Here is a 20,552-nt window from a genome sequence, read left to right as displayed (position 1 = left end):
CCACCAACAATGTGTTTTGAGCGAAACCTGAAATTGTGAAGCATAAATACTCGAGCTGAAACAACAACAAAAAAAAGCCCTCCTCTGCTTGGCCTCCTGGGGAGCTGTGGATCTGGAGCAGATTAGTCGGCTAAAGCTGAGCACCGTAATAATTGTGATGGGCTTAAACCAAACCGAGTGGGGGTCTCCTCAAGGTTAAACTGAAGGTTGTCTTTGCCATGCTTTTTTTTGTCTGTGCTCATTTAGGCAGTGAGCTTCAGGTATTGATTTGAATCCATAAACTTGGTGAAGGATGTGGAAGAAGATTAAGCTATAATTTATAACAGAAGGATCCTTTATTGTTCAACAGTGGAGAAATCCAGGTGCACCAGCTGCATTACATAAACATAATTCTGCAGTCATTAATTAAAAAAAGCATACTTAAGAAATTAAAGTTGTGTGCAACCAAGTAGGATGATTTTTAAAAAAATGTGCATAACTTATCTGGATATTTAGGCATAAAAAACGTGAACAGGCTATTTACAGGAATGTAAAAACCCTAAGACAGCAGGGATGTAAAAACTCATTGAGTTTATTGGGAGAAATCATGGATCTTAAGACTAACAGCTGCTGGGAGGAAGGATCTGCGATAACATTTATTTGTGCACCCATGATGCAACAGTCTGGAACTGAAAGAGCACTCCAGCTCCACAAGGGTATGGACGGAGACAAAGTAAAAGTTATTTTTGACTGTCTCCCACCATATGCACCTGGTTGAGGAGGCATCCTAGGCCTTCCTGATGAGCCGGTCTAACTCTTGGTTGTAGATAAGCTGCTGCTCCAACAGACCACACCACACAAGATGCCTGATTCCACAAAGAGTCAAAGAAGGTCTTCAGTAGCCCCCTTGCACTCCAAAAGACCTCAGCCTTCTCAGCAGGTGGAGTCTGCACTGACCGTCCCTGTAAAGACCATCAGTGTTGGGACTTAAGTTGGAGTCCCAACACTGATGGTTCAGGGGAAGAACCAGAGTCTATCTCCATGTCAGTTTCCTGGATGTTCAGTATGGATGTGGTCTATCCCTGTGGAAATCCACCAGCAGCACCTTGATTGTGTTTTAGGAAATTCAGGATGAGATGTACGTTTTGTCAGGGTTCTTTGTTTGGTCGGTTTTCTAACTCTGCTTCACAGGTGGTTCTAGTATGCTGGGGGGCGTGGCCCACACCTGCGGCTCGTTTGGAGCGCTGTTCACTGGCGTCTAAAGGATGACTCAGACAGATGGAAGACGCCAGAGCCTTACCCAGTCGTGGTACGACGTGGCCTCTGACCAGATCTTGGAAACCTGAACTTGTGAGTTTTTTCGGATCTCCTGCTTTTTCTTAGTTTTTGTTTGGACTACTCATCTGCCTTGACTTCTCGCTCGTCGAACCAGCTCCTACGAATCCCTGAAGCTCAGATGTTGTTCTGGCGTTCCCCCTCTTACTCACTTGGTGATACCAAGCCGGGCCTGAGGTTGCCTTCCCTGGATTCTGTTTTCTGTCCCATGTGTCAGTACTGAGCTGGGTAAAAAGGCTTTTGCTTACTCTGCTCCCTTTACATGGAATTTGCTGCAAAATAACTTGAAACTTAGTAAATTGGTTCCTTTGAGTATTTTTAAGCTGAGAATGAGATGCTTTGAGTTGGACTCCCTCACATGTCAATGTTTTAATTGAGATTTCATTGTAAGTGCATATTTGGCTTTTATGTGTGTGTCTTTGTACGTATGTAATGATGTGATGTAATTTTGATGCCCATCTTGGCCAGGTCTCCCTTGCAAAAGAGATTTTTTTTATCAATGGGTATTATCTGGTTAAATAAAGGATAAATAAATAAAAAATAAAAAAAATCTGCTGGCCCCTCTGCACTCTGGTTGCTCCATCTGTCACTCCCGCCTGCCGTGGCTCGCTCCGGATCCCTCGCCGACTTACCATCAGTCCGCCCTCCAGCCGCTAACCACCGTGAGCATTCGGTCTCAGAGTTCCCTCGTCACTACTTCCCCGGTTAGGTTTGCCCAACTAAATGGTAAGCGGCTAGGCTTCTGGAGATTTCTCTCTGGTTCTGTTTTAACAATTCTCCTTTTCTTCCCACAGTTGCTCCAGCACTGACGTTCAGAACTCGACAGATCCCATCATATCATCAGAATCTAAATAAAACATCTTAAACTGCGCATTGTCTTCCGTATTGTGTCTGCATGTGGGCAAAACATAAAAACCATGATACGCTTTCTTTTATTTGATTTTTTTTTTATTTCAGATTCTTATTGGTATTTTTCAATGTCTATTTTTTATATCTTAATATTTAAACAAAATTATAAATTTAGCATGCCTTTCCAAGACATTTAAAGTAATCCATTAAACAAGCCCATATTCTGCCTAAAATATTATGACCAATGCTGGTGAACCCGATATTCAGTCGGACACAGAGTTACGATTTAAAAAGGTTTATTGTGAAGGATGAATCTTGGTAGGTGAGGCAGACAAGCATAGACTTAAACAGATGAGTTATGGAAGCTGATGCAGGCAGGGAGGGATGCACAGGAGAACAGAAGATGCAGGTAAAGACAGACCAGAACAGGCGACGTGGACCAGGGAACCACCAGAACAAGCAGAGCGAGCAGCTGAAACTCACGGAGAAACAGGCAGAACTGCAGCATGCAGACAAAGGCAACGTCCATCTGAAGAGTCCAGCTGGCTGAGCACACAGGATCTGGTAAAGGAGATGAAACGTTCTGAGGGGGATGAGATGGCTGAGGCAGGTATATATGGACAGGTGAACAGAGTTCACTAATTAGTGCAGCAGGTGGATCTGATTAACAGAAAGGTGTTGGCTGGAAGGAGACTGAGCTGATTGGATAGTGGCAGAGAGGTGAAGGCTGATCCAAGAAAAAACAAAAACATAAATCATGACATAAAATTGTTTACAATGTGAAAGATAAACTCTTTACAATGCACAAATAAGAAAAATGTAACTTAGATAAAGAGAAACAAATAGCAATGACTGTTTAAGAGGAGCCTATGAGAAACATTTTGCAGTTCTTTGTAACTTATTTATGATTCCAGAGTCTCAGCAGCAAACCGAAGGGGAGGTTAAACCCCCCTAATCAAGAAGGAGGAATGTTTCGAGTAAAATGCGAGTGTGTGTGTATGTGTGTGTGTGTGTGTGTGTGTGTGTGTGGGGGGGGGGGGTGTTTTGCTCCATCATGAGTCCTTGAAGATGATCGGATGAAAAGAGCAGACCTAACGTGAGAGAGAAAAAGAAGGGGGGGAAATAAGGAAGAAGCAGAGGGGTGTTTCCCTGAAGGCGGAGATGTTTGTGTGTGAACTAATCCCCCCCCCCCCCACACACACACGCACACACACACACACACACACACACACACACACACCCTTCCTCTCTCAGTCACTCAGTCAGTTGCAATAACACACTCGCCGAGGACGGCAGCACAAAGCAGAGACGCTCTCCCTTGTCACCAGCTCTCCCTCACACACACGCCTCGTCTCACCGTGAGGAGCCTGACTGGCTCAGACACTGGACACATACCTTCTCAGCAGGAACCAAAGCAGAATAAAAAGAGGAAGAAAAGCCACAAAAGAAGAAAATAAGAAAAACGAGGCTGGAGCAGATCCTGAGAGAAATTTTAGGAACATCCACAACCAGGTAAGACCTGTTCGTCTTAAGTTTCTACACACTGCGATTGTATCTGGCTTTGTAATAAGAAGCACAGTAAAACAGAAAGGTCTGAGAATGGATAACAAGCATGATATGTTAGAATAGTGCAGCATGTAGAGTATGTGCAAACTACAATCTCATGCAATTACTAGACCGATGAAGCACAAGAAGTTTCCCTTCATCCACACACTTCTGATTTTGTGGCATCTCTTTTCACTTTAAAAGGAAGTCCATAAAAGCAAATTCTAATGCTTGTTTTTCCTTTAAGTGTTCTTGTGAAGGAAGCACATATTACACCATAAGTTTATGGCATTGTAAAGTGACTAATGCAAGGAAATGACACTGTGGAGGTAAAGGATGCTTGCTTTATTTAATGAAAATCAGAGAACAATTTTCAGAGAAGTGAAAGAAGTTTTTCATTTAAATATTATGCAAATACATCTCTATTTTGGGATTGTGGTGGCAAAAAAAAGAACCCACAAAGCTGTTTTATTATCTAATGGTTAGCACTTAACCTTCCCCTGTGTGCAGGAAAGCTTTTGCTGGTTGCATATTAGTGACTTTTGCTGTTATTGCTGGTTTGCTGAAGCTAATATGTTGCTTTACACCACTCTCTGCACATTAAGCACTGCTCGTGCTTCCGGGACGATTGTTCTTTAAACTGCTGTTGTGTACTCAAGTAGGCAAAAATTACAGTTGATCAGTGCTGACTGGGAATGGAGCAAAAAAAAAAGAAGAAAAAGTCAAAGTATTTGGAAACGTCAGATATTTCCCCAAGAGTCAAAGTTTATTTACGATCTACTGTCAACGGTTGCTTTTTTTAATTAGGACTACCGTCATTCAGCCAAGTGACCCTACAGGACTAATCCATAAATCATGTCCAACTGGCAGCAAGATAAACACATTTTATCTACATTTACAACCTGTTTCTGCTGGATTTGTGGTCCCACTCTGCTAATAAGTTAAGTGGCACCAGGAATAAAAAAAAAACCCTGCAGAGTTTGAAGATGATACAAACATGTAGAAATTTAACCAGGACCTTCGGAAGTGGATCCAAGCCTGCCAGCGAACAGACTTGGTGTCCAATGTGCCATCGACCTTCCTCTGTGTTTATAGCCAGATAATACGAGCGGAGGAGAGAGACTGAAGAGGCAGAGGCATGAATGGACTCATTGTCTGGCCAGTGTGTGTGTGCACAGACCAGGGGTGTGTTTTTGTGTGCGTCATAACAAACTAAGAGCAATCCGTGACATTTGAGAGGTTAATGTTTCACCAAAATGTGTCCGGTCTTGAAAACAAAGTCCCGCCACATGACATAGCTCAGAATGAATCACAATGCGTAAACAATTTGGGCGTCTGGAAGCTGAAAGTTTGAGGCACTCGGTGGTATATCGGGGTAAGAACGCCACTTTGATTCGGGGTTCGAATCCCGGTTCCGTCAGGAAGGGCATCCGGCGTTAAAACTCCGCCAAGTCTGTGTGCAAGTTGTAATGACTTGCTGTGGCGAAACCCGGAATAAGGGAGACTCAACAAAGCTGCAACTGCGAGTGTCGGTAACTCATAAAATCAGGAATGTTTCAACTGTGGTCAGTTTTGATCGGAGTTAAAGGTCAGCCTGACGCAAACCAGAAACTCACACAGAAAATCCATCGACCCGCTGCACAAACATGTCACCGCACTAAAAACAGAGATCAGCAGCAGTTGTTTGACTTCATTTAGATCAGAGTGGGGTGCGATGTTTACTTGGCCTTTGACTTATTCCAAAATCTAAACAAACCCAACCAGAAATGGAATGAGTCGTTTATCTGTGGATGAAATGCTGTCGAACAGATAAACATCCTAATGTTCAGTGGTAAACACGAACCTGACTTTCTGATGTTTCATATGAAATAAAAACAACCAAATTCTTCAGCAAAACCCTTTGACTTTTTGTTCGGGAATAATTTTTCCTCTTCTGAGTGACAAATTGCGTACCGGTGCGTTACCATTTTCTCAATTTAGGATTTCCAGATGATCCAAGAATGCAGAGCTCTGCTGCCCGCACACTTTGGCCCTTGCACCACAAACACTCACAGATCTTGGTGGCCTAGATCTGGTTTGCCAGAGGTGAGTCACTCATGGACCGGCACAAACCCAGCTGCAGATACACTGGGGGCCCTGGGTTGGCCCAGATCAGCATAAAGACTCGTACCAGATGTCAATCTAAAGCAGGGGAGTCCAAAGTATGTCCCCTGAACAAATTTTGTGCCGCCCACCAAATGTAATTCAAGAATAATTCTGCCCATCAGCACAGCCAGTTGATGTAGAATAAGACTTCTTCTTTTTAATTAAGGCTAAATTACTCCAGACAAGCTAAAACAATCTTTATATTGAAACATTATTTACTAAATAAAGTATTTGTCTTTTTAAAAAACACATTTCTATTATTCTCTTTAATTTCATCTTCAGCAGGACATCTAGACTTTGGTGCACCAAAATCTGCTTTCAATTATTTGCATCAAATGGGCTAAATACAGCAAAGAGCTACACAAATCCTGTTCTTCATGCTTAGAATATCATTAGAACCAATTGAATTTGAAACCAGAATGAGTCTTTTTATAAGCTAAATGTGCAAAACCCTTTCTACATTTTGGATCTGCAATGATTTACACATCTCTTTCCTACAGAAAAGCACACAAAATGCTGCATTAAAACATTGCATGTTGTCATATTTTCTGGAGAAGTTAAAAACAATCGGCTCTGATGTTCTGGTCTCAAGTCCTTGGCTCTGATGTTCCGGTCTCAAGTCCTCGGCTCTGATGTTCCGGTCTATATATATATATATATATATATATATATATATATATATATATATATATATATATATATATATATATATATATATATATATATATATATTGGTAATTTCTTTTTGCATTGTATTTTTTGGCCTCTGAATACTTTTTACTTGACAGTTTTGTCCCACGTGTCCCCAATATATACTTTAGGCCAGGAGTGTCCCCAATGTTGGGACACTCCTGGCCTAAAGTATACCTTAATCAAGCCATGTAGTAAATCAGGTTTAGCCCAGGTTCAATTTCTAGACATAAAGATTTTTCTGTCAGTGCTGGAGCACATGATGTAGATCTGTTATTGAGTTTAGGTCGATGGTATAACTTTTGAAAGTCTAAATTAAATTAAGAGTTGGGTAAGGTTTTGTGAGGCACTGGTTAAAGGTACAAAAAACGTTTAATGGAGAGACTTCATTCTCTAGGAAAACACGTGGGTCCATGTTGATATAAAACAGATTCAGGCAACATGAGCTGAATCTGTTGACCTGCGGCACGGTCATATGTGGACTGCAGAACCCAAACCACACGCATGTAGCAGCCATCATATGAACAGTGTTATCGTTGTTTGTTGATGAGACACAACTTGCCGTGCACGCATTCGGCCAGCAGTGCCAGCTTGATGCCGGATCTGGCCCGGACCTGTCGGCCTTGCTTGGAGTTTGGGGGATTTCTCTGTTTTCCTTTCCAGCAAGATATATATATATATATATATATATATATATATATATATATATATATATATATATATATATATATATATATATATAAATAAAAAAGGTGAAACTCCGGGTTTATCACCATGGTGGCAGACCCAGTAAGCATAACCTGCTTCCTGATAGGTTTTCTTTAGTTAATGTTCTACACTGATGTTCTGCCATTTTAAAATGAGCTGTCCGACACGGGTTGTAGGATTTATCTTCATAACATCATCTGGAAACATGTAGAACACATAGACTTGTGTTTAATATTAAAGTTGTGTGATAATCTTTTGTAATATACTTAGCCAGATTCTTGTGGATGTTTTCAGGGGCCACAAGTATCCAAGAACAACCCCATCTGAGGTCTATTACTCAAGTGGGGGGGAGTGGTGGACTAGTGGTTAGAGCAGTGCGCTTGCACTCAGAGAAGGATGCAAGTACCCGGTTAGATTCCCACTGCCTGCACTCTGGGTCCCTGAGCAAGACCCTTAACCCCAGGTTGCTCCCCGGGCGCCCCACATGGCAGCCCACTGCTCCCCAAGGGGATGGGTTAAATGCAGAGAACACATTTCATTGTAATGTATGTTTCAATGACAATAAAGATATTACTATTACTATTATTATTACTAAGTCATTCCCTGGTTCCCAAGTGTTGGCTGTTTGTTAATGTAATTTTTGAATAAAATAATGCACTCTTTCAGGAATCATATTTTCAGATTTTATTTTACATTGAACCAGTGATGGACCAACTACATTTTTCACAGTCTTCCCCTGCCTGTTTGTCCATTGACCCCAGTTGTCTTGCTGATTAAAGTATCAGGGACGTCTCAACTCAAGATACCAGAGTTCATTAAACTCGTTTACTCATTCTAAATAGTTTACAGATAGACTCAAAGTTTGTTGAACCTTTCTCCTGAAACACCCTTTAGTTCTTATTTTTAACAAATCAAAAACACTAATTGCTTGTTAAATACATTCCACTGAGGGAATCTGGCATGTGTTTTCTTTTGGACCAGTTTTTTTAATTCTGGTTTATATTAAATACCTTAATACTTTTGTTTATCATTTCAGTTTTGACAAAAAAACGTTTGCATTTCCTTGTAGTGGTGTGTTGGTAAACTTAGTCAGCGTTTGATTCAGGCCAAAACTACTATATGGTCAGAACTTTGGCTTTAATCAAAGAACGACAACTGTGAGGTTAAAGTTAACGGTGTGGTTTTAGTGTGGACAGCCTTTAGTGTGCCTTTTACCAGTTTTAGTGTGTACAGCCTCATGTAAAACAGATTCTGATGCTGTGAATTATTACGTCCTAAAAAACAGGTTTCATTTCTGTTTAGGAAAACATCATTTCCAGTAACAAAAGGCTCTTTAGTTGTTAGGCTGATTGACTAAAACCCCTTTTTACTTAGCAAAGATGTGTATTTTTGGACAGTTTAAAGTAGAAAACACAAATGTGCTTGTTTTTTTCCCTCTTTTTTTAAAAGAATACGTTTTCCTGCAGAAAGTGATGAAAATCTTTCCTGACACATTAATTACCTTCACTGCTAAAGTTGGTCTAAATATTCCCTATATTTATGTATTCCACAAGAACTGGCTGGCGTAAATAGATTGTGATCATTATTACTACTTACTTTCTGTCACTTTGATCAAAGTTATTTCTCGCTGTTCCTACTGTTTAGCACTTGGAGTGTTAAAACCAGCCTCTTGGCCACTTGAGGTTGAGAAAGTCTTGGAGCTGCATAAAAAAAACTGAACATTTAAGTTCCAGAAAGCCGAAATAATGAGCTGAAGTCACTGTACAGCTCAACAGAACTGAGAATTACAAGCCAAAAGAGCTCTGGGAGTTTACAAATATGATCTGTATATTTCATATGCAAGATGTCATGGTATTTTTCTAGGATGAACCCGGACACAGCACGCACACACAGAGCTAGTTCTTAGGAGTGAGTTTTATTGAATGGTGTGGAAGATGGATGATGATGGAACCCAGAGTCTTACAACAGACGGAGGTGTAGGGTGCAGAATCTGGCCGGCAGGAGGCGTGTTGATAGACTGACCGGGAGGAACTCTGGACCCGAAGACTTGAGACCAGGACGGAGCATCTGAGCCGAGGACTTGAGACCAGAACATCAGAGCCAAGGACTTGAGACCAGAACATCAGAGCCGAGGACTTGAGACCAGAACATCAGAGCCAAGGACTTGAGACCAGAACATCAGAGCCGAGGACTTGAGACCGGAACATCAGAGCCGAGGACTTGAGACCAGAACATCAGAGCCGAGGACTTGAGACCGGAACATCAGAGCCAAGGACTTGAGACCAGAACATCAGAGCCAAGGACTTGATACCAGGACATCAGAGCCGAGGACTTGAGACCAGGACGGAGCATCTGAGCCGAGGACTTGAGACCGGAACATCAGAGCCGAGGACTTGAGACCGGAACATCAGAGCCGAGGACTTGAGACCGGAACATCAGAGCCGAGGACTTGAGACTGGAACATCAGAGCCGAGGACTTGAGACCAGAACATCAGAGCCGAGGACTTGAGACCAGAACATCAGAGCCCAGGACTTGAGACCAGAACATCAGAGCCGAGGACTTGAGACCGGAACATCAGAGCCGAGGACTTGAGACCGGAACATCAGAGCCGAGGACTTGAGACCGGAACATCAGAGCCGAGGACTTGAGACCAGGTCGGAGCATCTGAGCCGAGGACTTGAGACCAGAACATCAGAGCCGAGGACTTGAGACCAGAACATCAGAGCCGAGGACTTGAGACCAGAACATCAGAGCCCAGGACTTGAGACCGGAACATCAGAGCCGAGGACTTGAGACCGGAACATCAGAGCCGAGGACTTGAGACCGGAACATCAGAGCCGAGGACTTGAGACCGGAACATCAGAGCCAAGGACTTGAGACCGGAACATCAGAGCCAAGGACTTGAGACCAGAACATCAGAGCCGAGGACTTGAGACCGGAACATCAGAGCCAAGGACTTGAGACCAGAACATCAGAGCCGAGGACTTGAGACTGGAACAGCTCACCAGGAGTTGAGAACAGGAGTTGGAACTTGAGTGGGAACAGGGCTGAGCTGGATCTAGGCAGTGACTGGAACAAAAACAAAGCTGAAGGAAAGTCTTCTGGCTGACTGTAACAAAAAACTAAGCTGACAAGGATTCTGGCAGAGACGGAGCGGGAGTGAACACTATGGACCGGCGACCAGAACCCAACTGAGGTGAGTTTATAAAGGGAGCTTGACAGGTGGCGGGAATAAAGACTAATTAGTGTCCAGACAGGTGTGACTAATAGCTGAGTGAGAGAGAGCTGTGTGAACTGCAAAATAACAAGAAAGAAACCAGACAAAACTTAAACCATGACACAAGAGGCTGGAAATTTAATTTCAGAACTAATATCATGATTGGGTCAAAGCTAACTACTAAATAATGGTTCGCCATCGCCTTCTATACTGTGTTCCCTACCTAAAACAGGGTAGCAAACATTTTTGGGATATTGTGTTTGGGATATACGGTCATAGTAAATAAATTCAGATATTACTGAAAACTTTATTTATGGCAGTATCTATTTGTAAACTCATAGTAATTGAAATCTCATGCAAAAGATACAACATACAGTTTAAATAGTTACAACTTCAATAACTAATATATACAAATTTCAAGTTTAAATTTGGGCTTTACTCTTCATGAACACAAACAGCAGCGGCTGCTTGAGAATACAGATTTTTTCTTTGAGAATACGAATTCTACAGCCCTATTTTATGTGCTGCTGTCATCCTTGGGAGACATTTACAATTTATTCCAGCAAGTATTGAGTTAATAAAGCAACACGCGTCAGTCAGATAAATACAAAACAAATAAATCTTAACCAGCGGTACTACGCACACTACTGGGCCAACAGAAGTGTACCACAGACGGACTAACATCAGCCCTGGCTGTGGTTTCCCTCGGAGGTCTGCTGGTCACTCTGGTACGCTCAACGTTGGACTTTTTATTAAAATTACGCACCAACTATGTAAATAGGGAAGCTTAAAAGTATAATGTTCTCGCCTCAAACAATCTGAAAACGTACTTTTGAAGAACAGCAGCAGAAAAGGGAGTGTTAAACTTACCACTGTGATCTCTGTGCTGTCTCGAATCAAGCTGCGGCCGCGGTGCATTTTGGGAAAGTTGTCAGTCTGAAGAACGCATGCGCGGCTCCTATCTTCGCACTCTGTGCTCCATTAACCAGCCTTGGAAACGGTGAAGTCAGACCACTGTGGTGAATTTGTGTTCTCAAAGAAAAAATCTGTATTCTCAAGCAGCCACTGCTGTTTGTGTTCATGAAGAGATGAACCCGGACACAGCACACACACACACACACACACACACACACACACACACACACACACACACACACACACACACACACACACACACACACACACACAGAGCTGGTTTCCAAAGTTTGAGACAGCAGGTTGTGGATGATGAAAGCCAGAGACTAGTGATGTTACATGATGTGCCGAGGCTTCGAGGCGTGTGTCGAGTAATGGAGGGGGCGTTTCCGTAAAGCGCGTATCGAGGCTTGCTTCATTTAGGGGAGGAGCCAAAAACAATGACGTCTGAAGCCTCGCTGCCCGGCTGTACCACGTGACTGTTTCAGGAAGTGGCTCAGAGTTTGCCAGATGACCGGTCCATTCAGAACCAGTTATGGCTGCACGCTGGATCATAAAACAGTTCTGCTAACCAGATGCAGTTTAAAACGCCACTTGGTCTGTTTATAAGATTTTTTTTATTAATTCTGCATTTTTTAACTACATGCACTGTATTTCTGTGCCTCAGCGCTTGCTCCTCCCCCCCCCCCCTTTCCCTCGGAGCAGGTGCTTTTATCACCGTTCACCAGTCAAAATGTGAATCACTACATTTAATGTCCTCACATCGGTAGCAACGTGTGCCAGTTAAAGTCAATAGGAGAGTTACTAGCTGTGTTTCATGCTATTTTGTTTTTAACAACATAGAATCAGTGGCGCTTCGGTGGGCTGCTGCCTGAGAATGTTATAAACTGTAACAGTCTAGAAGTGCATTGAGCTGAAAAGAGGGAGACATCAGCAGCTGGATCAGCGTAAAGACGCAGCGTGAACCTCTGTGTGCTTCAGTGTTGCTGCTGAGGGGAAGTTGTTGACCATAATCCCCCCCGACCCCCGCCCTCAAAATTAGCATAATCTCACTCGTAACTTTTGATCAAAGTTGAGAGGTCTGATAATTACACACCATGCCATATCATATGACACTATTATTTTGGGAATAATTGCACACAGAGAATACATTCAAACAATATTTTATTATACACGCGTGTATACATAATTTATGTAGACAAATTATTTCGTCCTTCACCTTTTGTGAAGTCATTCCCAAGAGCCATAATAGACAAAAAATCAATGCATCACGTTAAGATACAGCTGGCTGTGATTACACACCTGGCCAGTAGGTGGTGTCGTGTGCACATGAAGCTCCAAGAAATGAACCCTTTCTCGAACCAGTTGGCTCAAGTGGTTCAATGCCTCATGAGGCTTCATCTCACCATCACTACCAGAGACATTTTACCAGACGGAGGTTGCAGGGGTACAGGAACTGGCAGACAGGAACAGGACAGAAAACAGAACAAAAAGCTGAAACTTTTCAGGCGCAGGTACCTCTCAGGCGCAGTAACGTCGGGAGCGCAGGATCCCTTGTCGGCGCAGGAACCAAGTGGACGCGGGGAAGGTGTCGAAACCAATGAGCGCAGGACCCTCTGTAAGCGCAGAACGCTTGAGAGCGCCGGAACCAGACGAACCAGAGGTGCATATCAACACAAGCTGTATGCAACGAAATTTCGTTCTGTACGCACTCTGTGCATACACAATGACAAATAAAGTTTTGTAAGTCTATCAGACATATGCAAAAAATAGATTTTAATACAGAACTGCACATTTATACATGTATTAGGGGTGTAATGGTTTTAAATCATGAGACGAGGCGGCTATAGAAATTATTTGAGATTTGGTTTGACTTCTTTTTTCAAGAAGCCAACGCCAAGACCACCCCTCCCCTCCTGAACAGGATAAGTTAGTATAGCCACTGAATAGATGGATGGATGGATTGATTATACAAAAAAAGAAACACTTGAAAATGTTTTGTAGGATTTTTTTTATTTTTTGTAGAATAGAAAAAGGTTTAAATCCCTCCGTTTTTTTTTACATCATCCAGTGCATCAGCTGTACTTGAATGCACCATAAAAGCACAGGTGTTGTGAAATCCCTTGTAGTTAGAGTAACTCGTCGTCACAAGCATTTCAGCGTGTCGTCACCTACGCAGCATTTTTGGACTGGTTGAATGCTCCTGGCAGCTAGATTTGAACTTTAGCTCTTTGCAAATTTGCACATTTCTTAAAATCACAATTCTCAGTGGCACACTTCTTTAATTTCTTTTTTAATTGTACAATTTTTGATAACTGTTCTGCATTTTTCTCATGCTGCCAAATTGCCCGTACTGCACTTTCTTCGATTCTTATTTCTTGTTTCATATTTCTGCCTTTGTGTGTATCTGTACGTTTACTTGCGTTTCACTTTGCTGTGAACATGTGAATTTTCTTTTACCCAATTATGACAAAACGTCATCTCATGCTACAACATGCAGATGCTCAGTCTGCACTAATGAAGATTTGCTCAAAGTGAAATGTCAAACACTTGAAGCGGCTAACGTGGCAGGGGAGTTTAACCTATTTATCTACCGATAAGCCAATATTTATCTGACCACATGGGGGAGCTCAATGGCTATGCAGATAAAACCTCGACTATAAAAGGCAGATTTGTTTGATACAGTGGCAGACTGTACATTTTACACCTTTCACCTCAATACAGACACACAGTATACCAGCTTAAAGTGCATCATAAATGGTAAACATACTTTATTTGTATTGCTGTAAAAATTATTTGCCCCTTGGTGTTTGACTTTGTTTCATTGTCAGACTTAGATGTTTAACATGATCAAACAAACAAATCTGGCAGCGATAGCCTGACACAAAATACAGTTTCCAAAAGATGATTTCATTTATTAAGTGAAGACAGCTTTCCAAAGCAGCCTTTAAATTATGAATATACTACTTGGGAACTCAAAGACAAAATCGGTGGGCTGACAACAACCACCTACGTTCTTTTAGAAATCACTCTGAGACAGAAAATGTCAAAGTCCAAGCTTACATTGTTTAGTAAAATAGGGCTTTATTATGACTGAATGATTCATAGATCAGTTGAGTGCCTTAAAAAACAATCACAAAACTTTTCTCTCCAAAAACAATCAGGTACCAGTTTAAAAACCTGAGGCACAACAGGTAAAATCCATTTTAAGAAATGTCTTTTAACATGAACAAGTGATGGATAACAGCAAAGTTATGCATCACTTTTACCCTGAATGCATAAAAAGTACCAAAACCCTACAGAGAACATGCTGCTGTAGATGCAGCAGGAGTTAAAGTCACTGTGCGTTTAAGTTTCTAAAGACATTTTTCTAAATAATTCAAATGGCAACATAGTCAGAACATTGGCTGTGAGGTTTCTCCTGACAGGAAAACAAATGAAATCCCATTCAGCCGAAAGCCTTTTAGGACAAAAAGTTATAAACCTGAGTTATTTTACGCCTCAGAAAAGTTTGCATGTTTCACGGAGAGCCGAACAAAACAGTATCACAAACCACTAAAGCAATTAAACCCAGCGACGGCAAACAGGCAGATCAATTAAAAAGTGATTAGGACATAAAATAGAGCCGATAAAGTGCAGACAAGCAAAACAGGAGCAATAAACACTCCGCTTTAGACTGATTTTATGTTCTTTTAGGTCTTTTTTTTTATTTCTCCAAAGGCTTTTCTGTTTACCTCCGAAAGAAATTTGTTTAATTTCCTCTGAAAATGTTGATTAGATTGCCACGTTGAAAAGCTTAATTGCAAAAAAAAATCCAAAGCCCGAGCTCGGTGTTGCAAAGAGGGAACAAGATTTAGAGAGGGGTGAGGAGAAATAAGGAAAGTGCAGGAGAATTGCTAACAAAGTGAGCAAAGTTTGGCTGAAGAATCGTGAGGCAATAAGAACGATTAGGATGAAAGGTGAACTAGATGTTTTGCAGAATTAGGAACAATCTGAGGGAGAGAGATAAGAGCCTGAGACCAGCTCTGACAATGACTCCATGTTGTGTCTCAGGGGTGGAGGGCTGATGTTTCTGTGTGTTTCAGGGAGAGGGGGTCTCAGCCACCTTTGTGTCAGAGTACATTACGGCTGTTTGGGAACATTATGGGGCATTAGCTGAAGGAGCATCCTTGAATAATGCATGGACTTTATTTATGAGCAGACAGCAACCGTCCTCTGCAAAGCCGTAACCCAGGGCTCGCTCAGTCAGTGAAAGGCGACTTCAGACCCCTAAACCATGACCATCATCTTCAGAGCTCAAATCTTACCTTAAATCTGATCTTATTCTGAGTACAGATCAAAATTACCCCCTGAAATCAGATTTTTGATGCCACAGTCTCTCTTTTTGTCCATGAAGGAGCAGTTCGGACCTCTCCGTTAGCAAGATTACAATGAAAACAGAAAAAAATGTAAAAAATATTAACATCTCTTCAACATCTAAAACTCTGACAGTGTGCAAATTAAAAAAAGGGAGCATCTCTTTGCAAGTGTGATCTAACTCCTCCTCGCCATCACAAAAAGTGTGACAACAGATATCGAAGCCTCCCAGGGTTTAACGGGGCAGCCGACGAGCTCGTTAAAGTCTGGCACGTGCTCCCATGTACGTTAAGGCTCAACACTTCTACGTGCCTGCTTTATTATTGCCTCATCTTCTGGATATATTGCAGTTTGCTGCCTCCTCTGCTACATACTAATGTCTTCCCAGAGTGAGATGTAATTTGACGTTCCTCTCACAAATGTGACTGCGCACCTGAAAGTGAGACATCTGGGATCAGGATGAGTGCTTTTTAAATGTTGAGTTGCAAAAAACAGTAGAGCGGATGAAGCTCTACGGTATAATAATTATGTATAATAAACTGCAGCTTACGTTTGAGTGAAGAAAACATTTCTTTGTAATCTTACATTTTATTGCATCCATTTTTTCTCAACTGTATGATTTTGAAACCACTTGATGTCATGCTTTTCGGCATGGGCAGGCCATTGTCCGGCCCGGTGGCTAAATGCATTATCATTATTCAACAAAAAATAAATAAAAATGTCAGTGTCCTGTCTGGCAATGTGGCAATAAGAATTGTTGTCTTAATGCCAAAAAGAGCTCATCAGATTTGATTTTCACAAGTGGAGCAGTACTGCTTTTGCCATAGTGCTCCGCTTGATTTATGAATGTGCATAGTTTTATTATGATTCATGTGGGGAATATCTCAAATGATATGGACACTACAATGGGAAAGTAGGAGAGGAAAGGAAGAACAAGAAGAAAAAAAGGTGAAAGAAGATAAAAGGAAGAGAATGATAAAACAATTATTGAAAAAACATGTACTTCGTTTAATTGAAAATCTGCAGTTCCTATATTGTCCACGAGGGGCGCTGTGTTTTAATCAGCCGATGGTAGCACTAAAGTCCCTTAAATGAAAGTTGCGCCAACTCAGCGAGTGGCGCCATTTTGGGTCTAAACTTGCCACAGGCAGGCGCTTTAACACTGTTATGTTATGCGCGTTTCGCACCTTCTAATACCCTTCAGGCAGGTGTTCTGAATAAAACACAACTGAGTGTTGATGATCACCTACTAGGCATCCAGAAAAGCTGATATTACATTTTAATAAGACTTGAGAGAGACATACTTCTCTTTTCCTGTCTTGAACTCCAGAATTGGTCCCATAGGACAAAAATCAGACACACATTATGCTACAGCACAATGAAATAAAGCAAGAAGTCCAGAAGAAAATTTCACATAAAAAAATCGGACGGTCGGTGAAAATCAAACATGTTTGAAATTCAGTCGGCCGTCGTGAGGTTTTCGTGAGCGCATCCTGTTGTTCAAGCAGAGCTACGAGGGAGCGCCCTCCCCTCCTCTCCGTCCCCGCCAAGGGAGGGAGGGGAGCAGGCATCCCCAAAGCGACCTCCGCCCGGCCCGGGACCCGCGGAGCCCGGACGTCGGCTCGCGGGGCAAGCGCTCCGGTCTGCGTGACGCGCTGGCCGCCTGTTTCGGCACGCCTCCGCTCGCGGGGCGGGCCGGGCGACCTGCCGTGCCGCGCGGCCGCCGGTGCGGTGCGTGAGCTGGGCTCGACCCCCTGCTCTGGGTCCCTGTCACCCACTGTCGCTCGCCTGCCTCTGCCACCACAGCGAGCGGTCCCAGAGGGGGCACGCAGTCCGGTCGTGCCGCACAGATCGTGAGCGGTGAACTTTTTAAACCCCGCGGTTCCATCGTACAGTTTGAGATGTATATTAGTACCACCACTGAAAAACTCGTACAGGGTATGCCCGGCTTAGCGGTTGGGGACTGGCGGGGAGAGACAAGCTTTGCAGGGTTTTTTTTTTTTTTTTTATATTGGCGAGGCGGCCGCCAAACTTAGCGCTGCGGGAAACCCTGACTTCAGAAAAAAAAAAAAAGCCCACATACCTCACACAAGCGAGAGTTTGTTGTAGGTCTCCAAGTTTTGTTCGTCTCTTGGTCCAAGCGACTGACTCGTTGATCCACAATAAACGCCGCTCTTCATCGCTTGGAAAACGGAACATCCGCATCCCTTTATCAGTGCTGTTGCTGCAGCCGTGGGCACAACACCCTGGCATGGTGGCTTATTTTCGAAATAAAGAAATACTCGAAATAATCAGAAAAAATAAAATAAAAATAAAAGAAATCGGTCGCTTGCAGTGTTGTATACGCGCTGAGCTTAGCTGAGCCTAGACCCAAAATGGCCGCATGAGATCACGTGACCCGAAAAAAATGGAACGCCCATGACGCAACTTTCATTTAAGGGACTTTAGGTAGCACTAAGCTTCAGATGTGGAAAATTGATTTTAAATTATTTCTTAATTTTCATCTGTTTGATGTATTTTGTCATGCAGGACAGTGTTTTTACGTTCCAAAAAATGTGAATACATGTTTTTCAACATTGTACAATCACTGTGATCAGTTCTTATGCATAATGCACAAGTAAATGTTTAACTGAGTAAAAGTATTGTTGAAATTGCACATACTTTTCTTAAAAACGTTGGTTATTCATAATATATTGTGCAAAAGTGAAATTAATTTAATATAAAAATCAACAAGTCCACTTTTATTAGTTCTATGTAATCTTGCAATGAGTTAACTCGTGTGGCCCTCTTGAGATCAGATTAAGCTGAATGCGGCCCCTAAACCAAACTGAGTTTGACACCCCTGCTTTAGATGAACCTGAACACAACCACACACAGAGATCAGAGTCTTGACCAGGCTGGAGCAGTAGGCTGTTAATGGCTGGAGCAGGTGGATAGTGATGGCAGGAACTGGCAAGCAGGACGGAGCCGAAGCACAGAGGTAGCAAGACCAGCGACAGGGTGAAGACTTGGAACCAGAACTAGAGCAGGATAAACAGCTCGACAGGGTGAATACTTGCAGGACCAGAACCACAGCAGGCAGGCGGAGATGAAGAGAACTCGGGCTGGACGAGAACAGGATGATGTGAGCAGAGGTTAACAGGAGTAAACAGAACGAACCGACGAAGAAGGACTGAATGCAGGGAGCTTAAATAGTGAGGCTGACAGGTGTGCAGAGTGCTGGCTGATTAGTGGCTGACAGGTGTAGATGATTACTGAGGTGGAGAGGAGACTGAGGTATATGGAGGGTGAAAAGTGCCCTGAAATGTGCATGGAGCAGCAGACAAAGCTGCACCATGACATCTGAACTAATTTGCTGGATTTCTCTCCGCATATAAGATTATTCTCCTGATCACATTAACATGATTTAACGACCCCACATCATCAATAACTTGTAAGGAAGCTGGTCTGGTTGGTGGAACCGGTATTGCAGATTGTCGCTACAATGTTTTTCAACATCAGGATTCATTAGCATGACTTTTCTATTTTTTTAATAGATAGGTCTGATTTTACTCTATCGGTCCAGAATTCCATTTATCAGCATCAATACATTTCTAAAATCAAAATTCAACAGTTTCCAACTATATCGAACCACAATGTGGACATTTGAATACTATCATCTATGTATTTCCCCATACTGTAAAACTCTTGAACTCTGGAGTTAATCACTGATCTGGCAGAGAGCAGATGGACTAAATTACAGCATGTTTGCACCTGTTTTGCCATCTAGACCGACTGATATCTGGTCTATTTCAAAATCAGTAACACGTATCAAGTAAGAACGGGGTAATCCTAAACCAAACACAGAACCTTTAAAGCGTGATTTTTAACATCTTTACCATAAACAAAAGGTTTAATCCCTTGTTTGCATCAATCCAGGACCCCTTAAAGACCACCTGCCACATTCAAATCCTGATTTACAGTAAAATTAAAGGCCAATAAAATGCATCCATCTTCTGTAGCTGCCCAATCACCTAACAATATAGAGAAATAGTAATTAAATTGGTCTTTTGACAGTTTATATATTCATTTTCCTATTACTAATGCAAATAATTATGGTCATTTGGTTCCTAATAGCTTCACACCTTCACACCTGACGTGTTAAAGTTGCTTTAAATAAGTCAAAATAAAGTCAAAGCAACTACAACGTCGCTGATGTTTTTACCAGTCATCCTATTCCAGGATGTGGTTTGTGGTTTAAAAATGCCAAACCTGGAGGTCAGTGTTAACTGTGTTTGCTCAACCTTGTGGTGGGAGTTTATCCGGCTGGCAGCCGCCCACTATGTCGGAGCAAAGCTTTCACAGCGACACTCACACACACACACACACACACACACACACACACACACACACACACACACACACACACACACACACACACACACACGAAACACGAAAAACATGTAGAGCAGAGAGGCCGCCACACTTCATTTCCTCTTTGGTGACAAGAACTCCCGGTGGCAGGCAGATGGAGAAAGGCAGCAAGACCATACGCACAGAAACACACGGTGTTTATTGGCTTCATCTGTTTTCTGGCCGATGTTGCAGAGTTAACCGCCACTGAAAATAAAAGCCTCAGAATTGATTTTCTTACAGTGATCCGGGTTTTTAGGAATAATGCTACTTCACTTTATCACAGTTTGTCATCATTCCTCCAATTCCCAGATGATCAAAAATTGGAAAAAGTGTTTTTAAAAAAACAAAGCAGATACAACAAGATGGCTGTAAAATTTGCAAAAATGAAATGTTAAGGTTATATAAAGATGTAAATGA

At 42.3% G+C, this 20,552-nt stretch overlaps 1 protein-coding gene across 1 annotated transcript in view; it reads left to right on the top strand.

Moving 5' to 3' along the window:
* Positions 1–3,419: 3,419 nt before the first annotated feature.
* hs3st1l2 (heparan sulfate (glucosamine) 3-O-sulfotransferase 1-like 2) overlaps positions 3,420–20,552 on the top strand; it is a 54,427-nt gene continuing 37,294 nt past the window's right edge. Inside the window, exon 1 of the mRNA XM_012879808.3 lies at positions 3,420–3,675. The gene's annotated coding sequence lies outside the window, so the exon portion shown is untranslated. The remainder of the gene's footprint in view (positions 3,676–20,552) is intronic.

The sequence above is a fragment of the Fundulus heteroclitus genome, chromosome 12 (genome assembly GCF_011125445.2).
Source record: "Fundulus heteroclitus isolate FHET01 chromosome 12, MU-UCD_Fhet_4.1, whole genome shotgun sequence".
Classification (NCBI taxonomy): Eukaryota; Metazoa; Chordata; class Actinopteri; order Cyprinodontiformes; family Fundulidae; genus Fundulus; species Fundulus heteroclitus.
The sequence above is the reverse complement of the archived record's forward strand: the minus strand, read 5'-3'. Positions and strand labels throughout refer to the sequence as shown.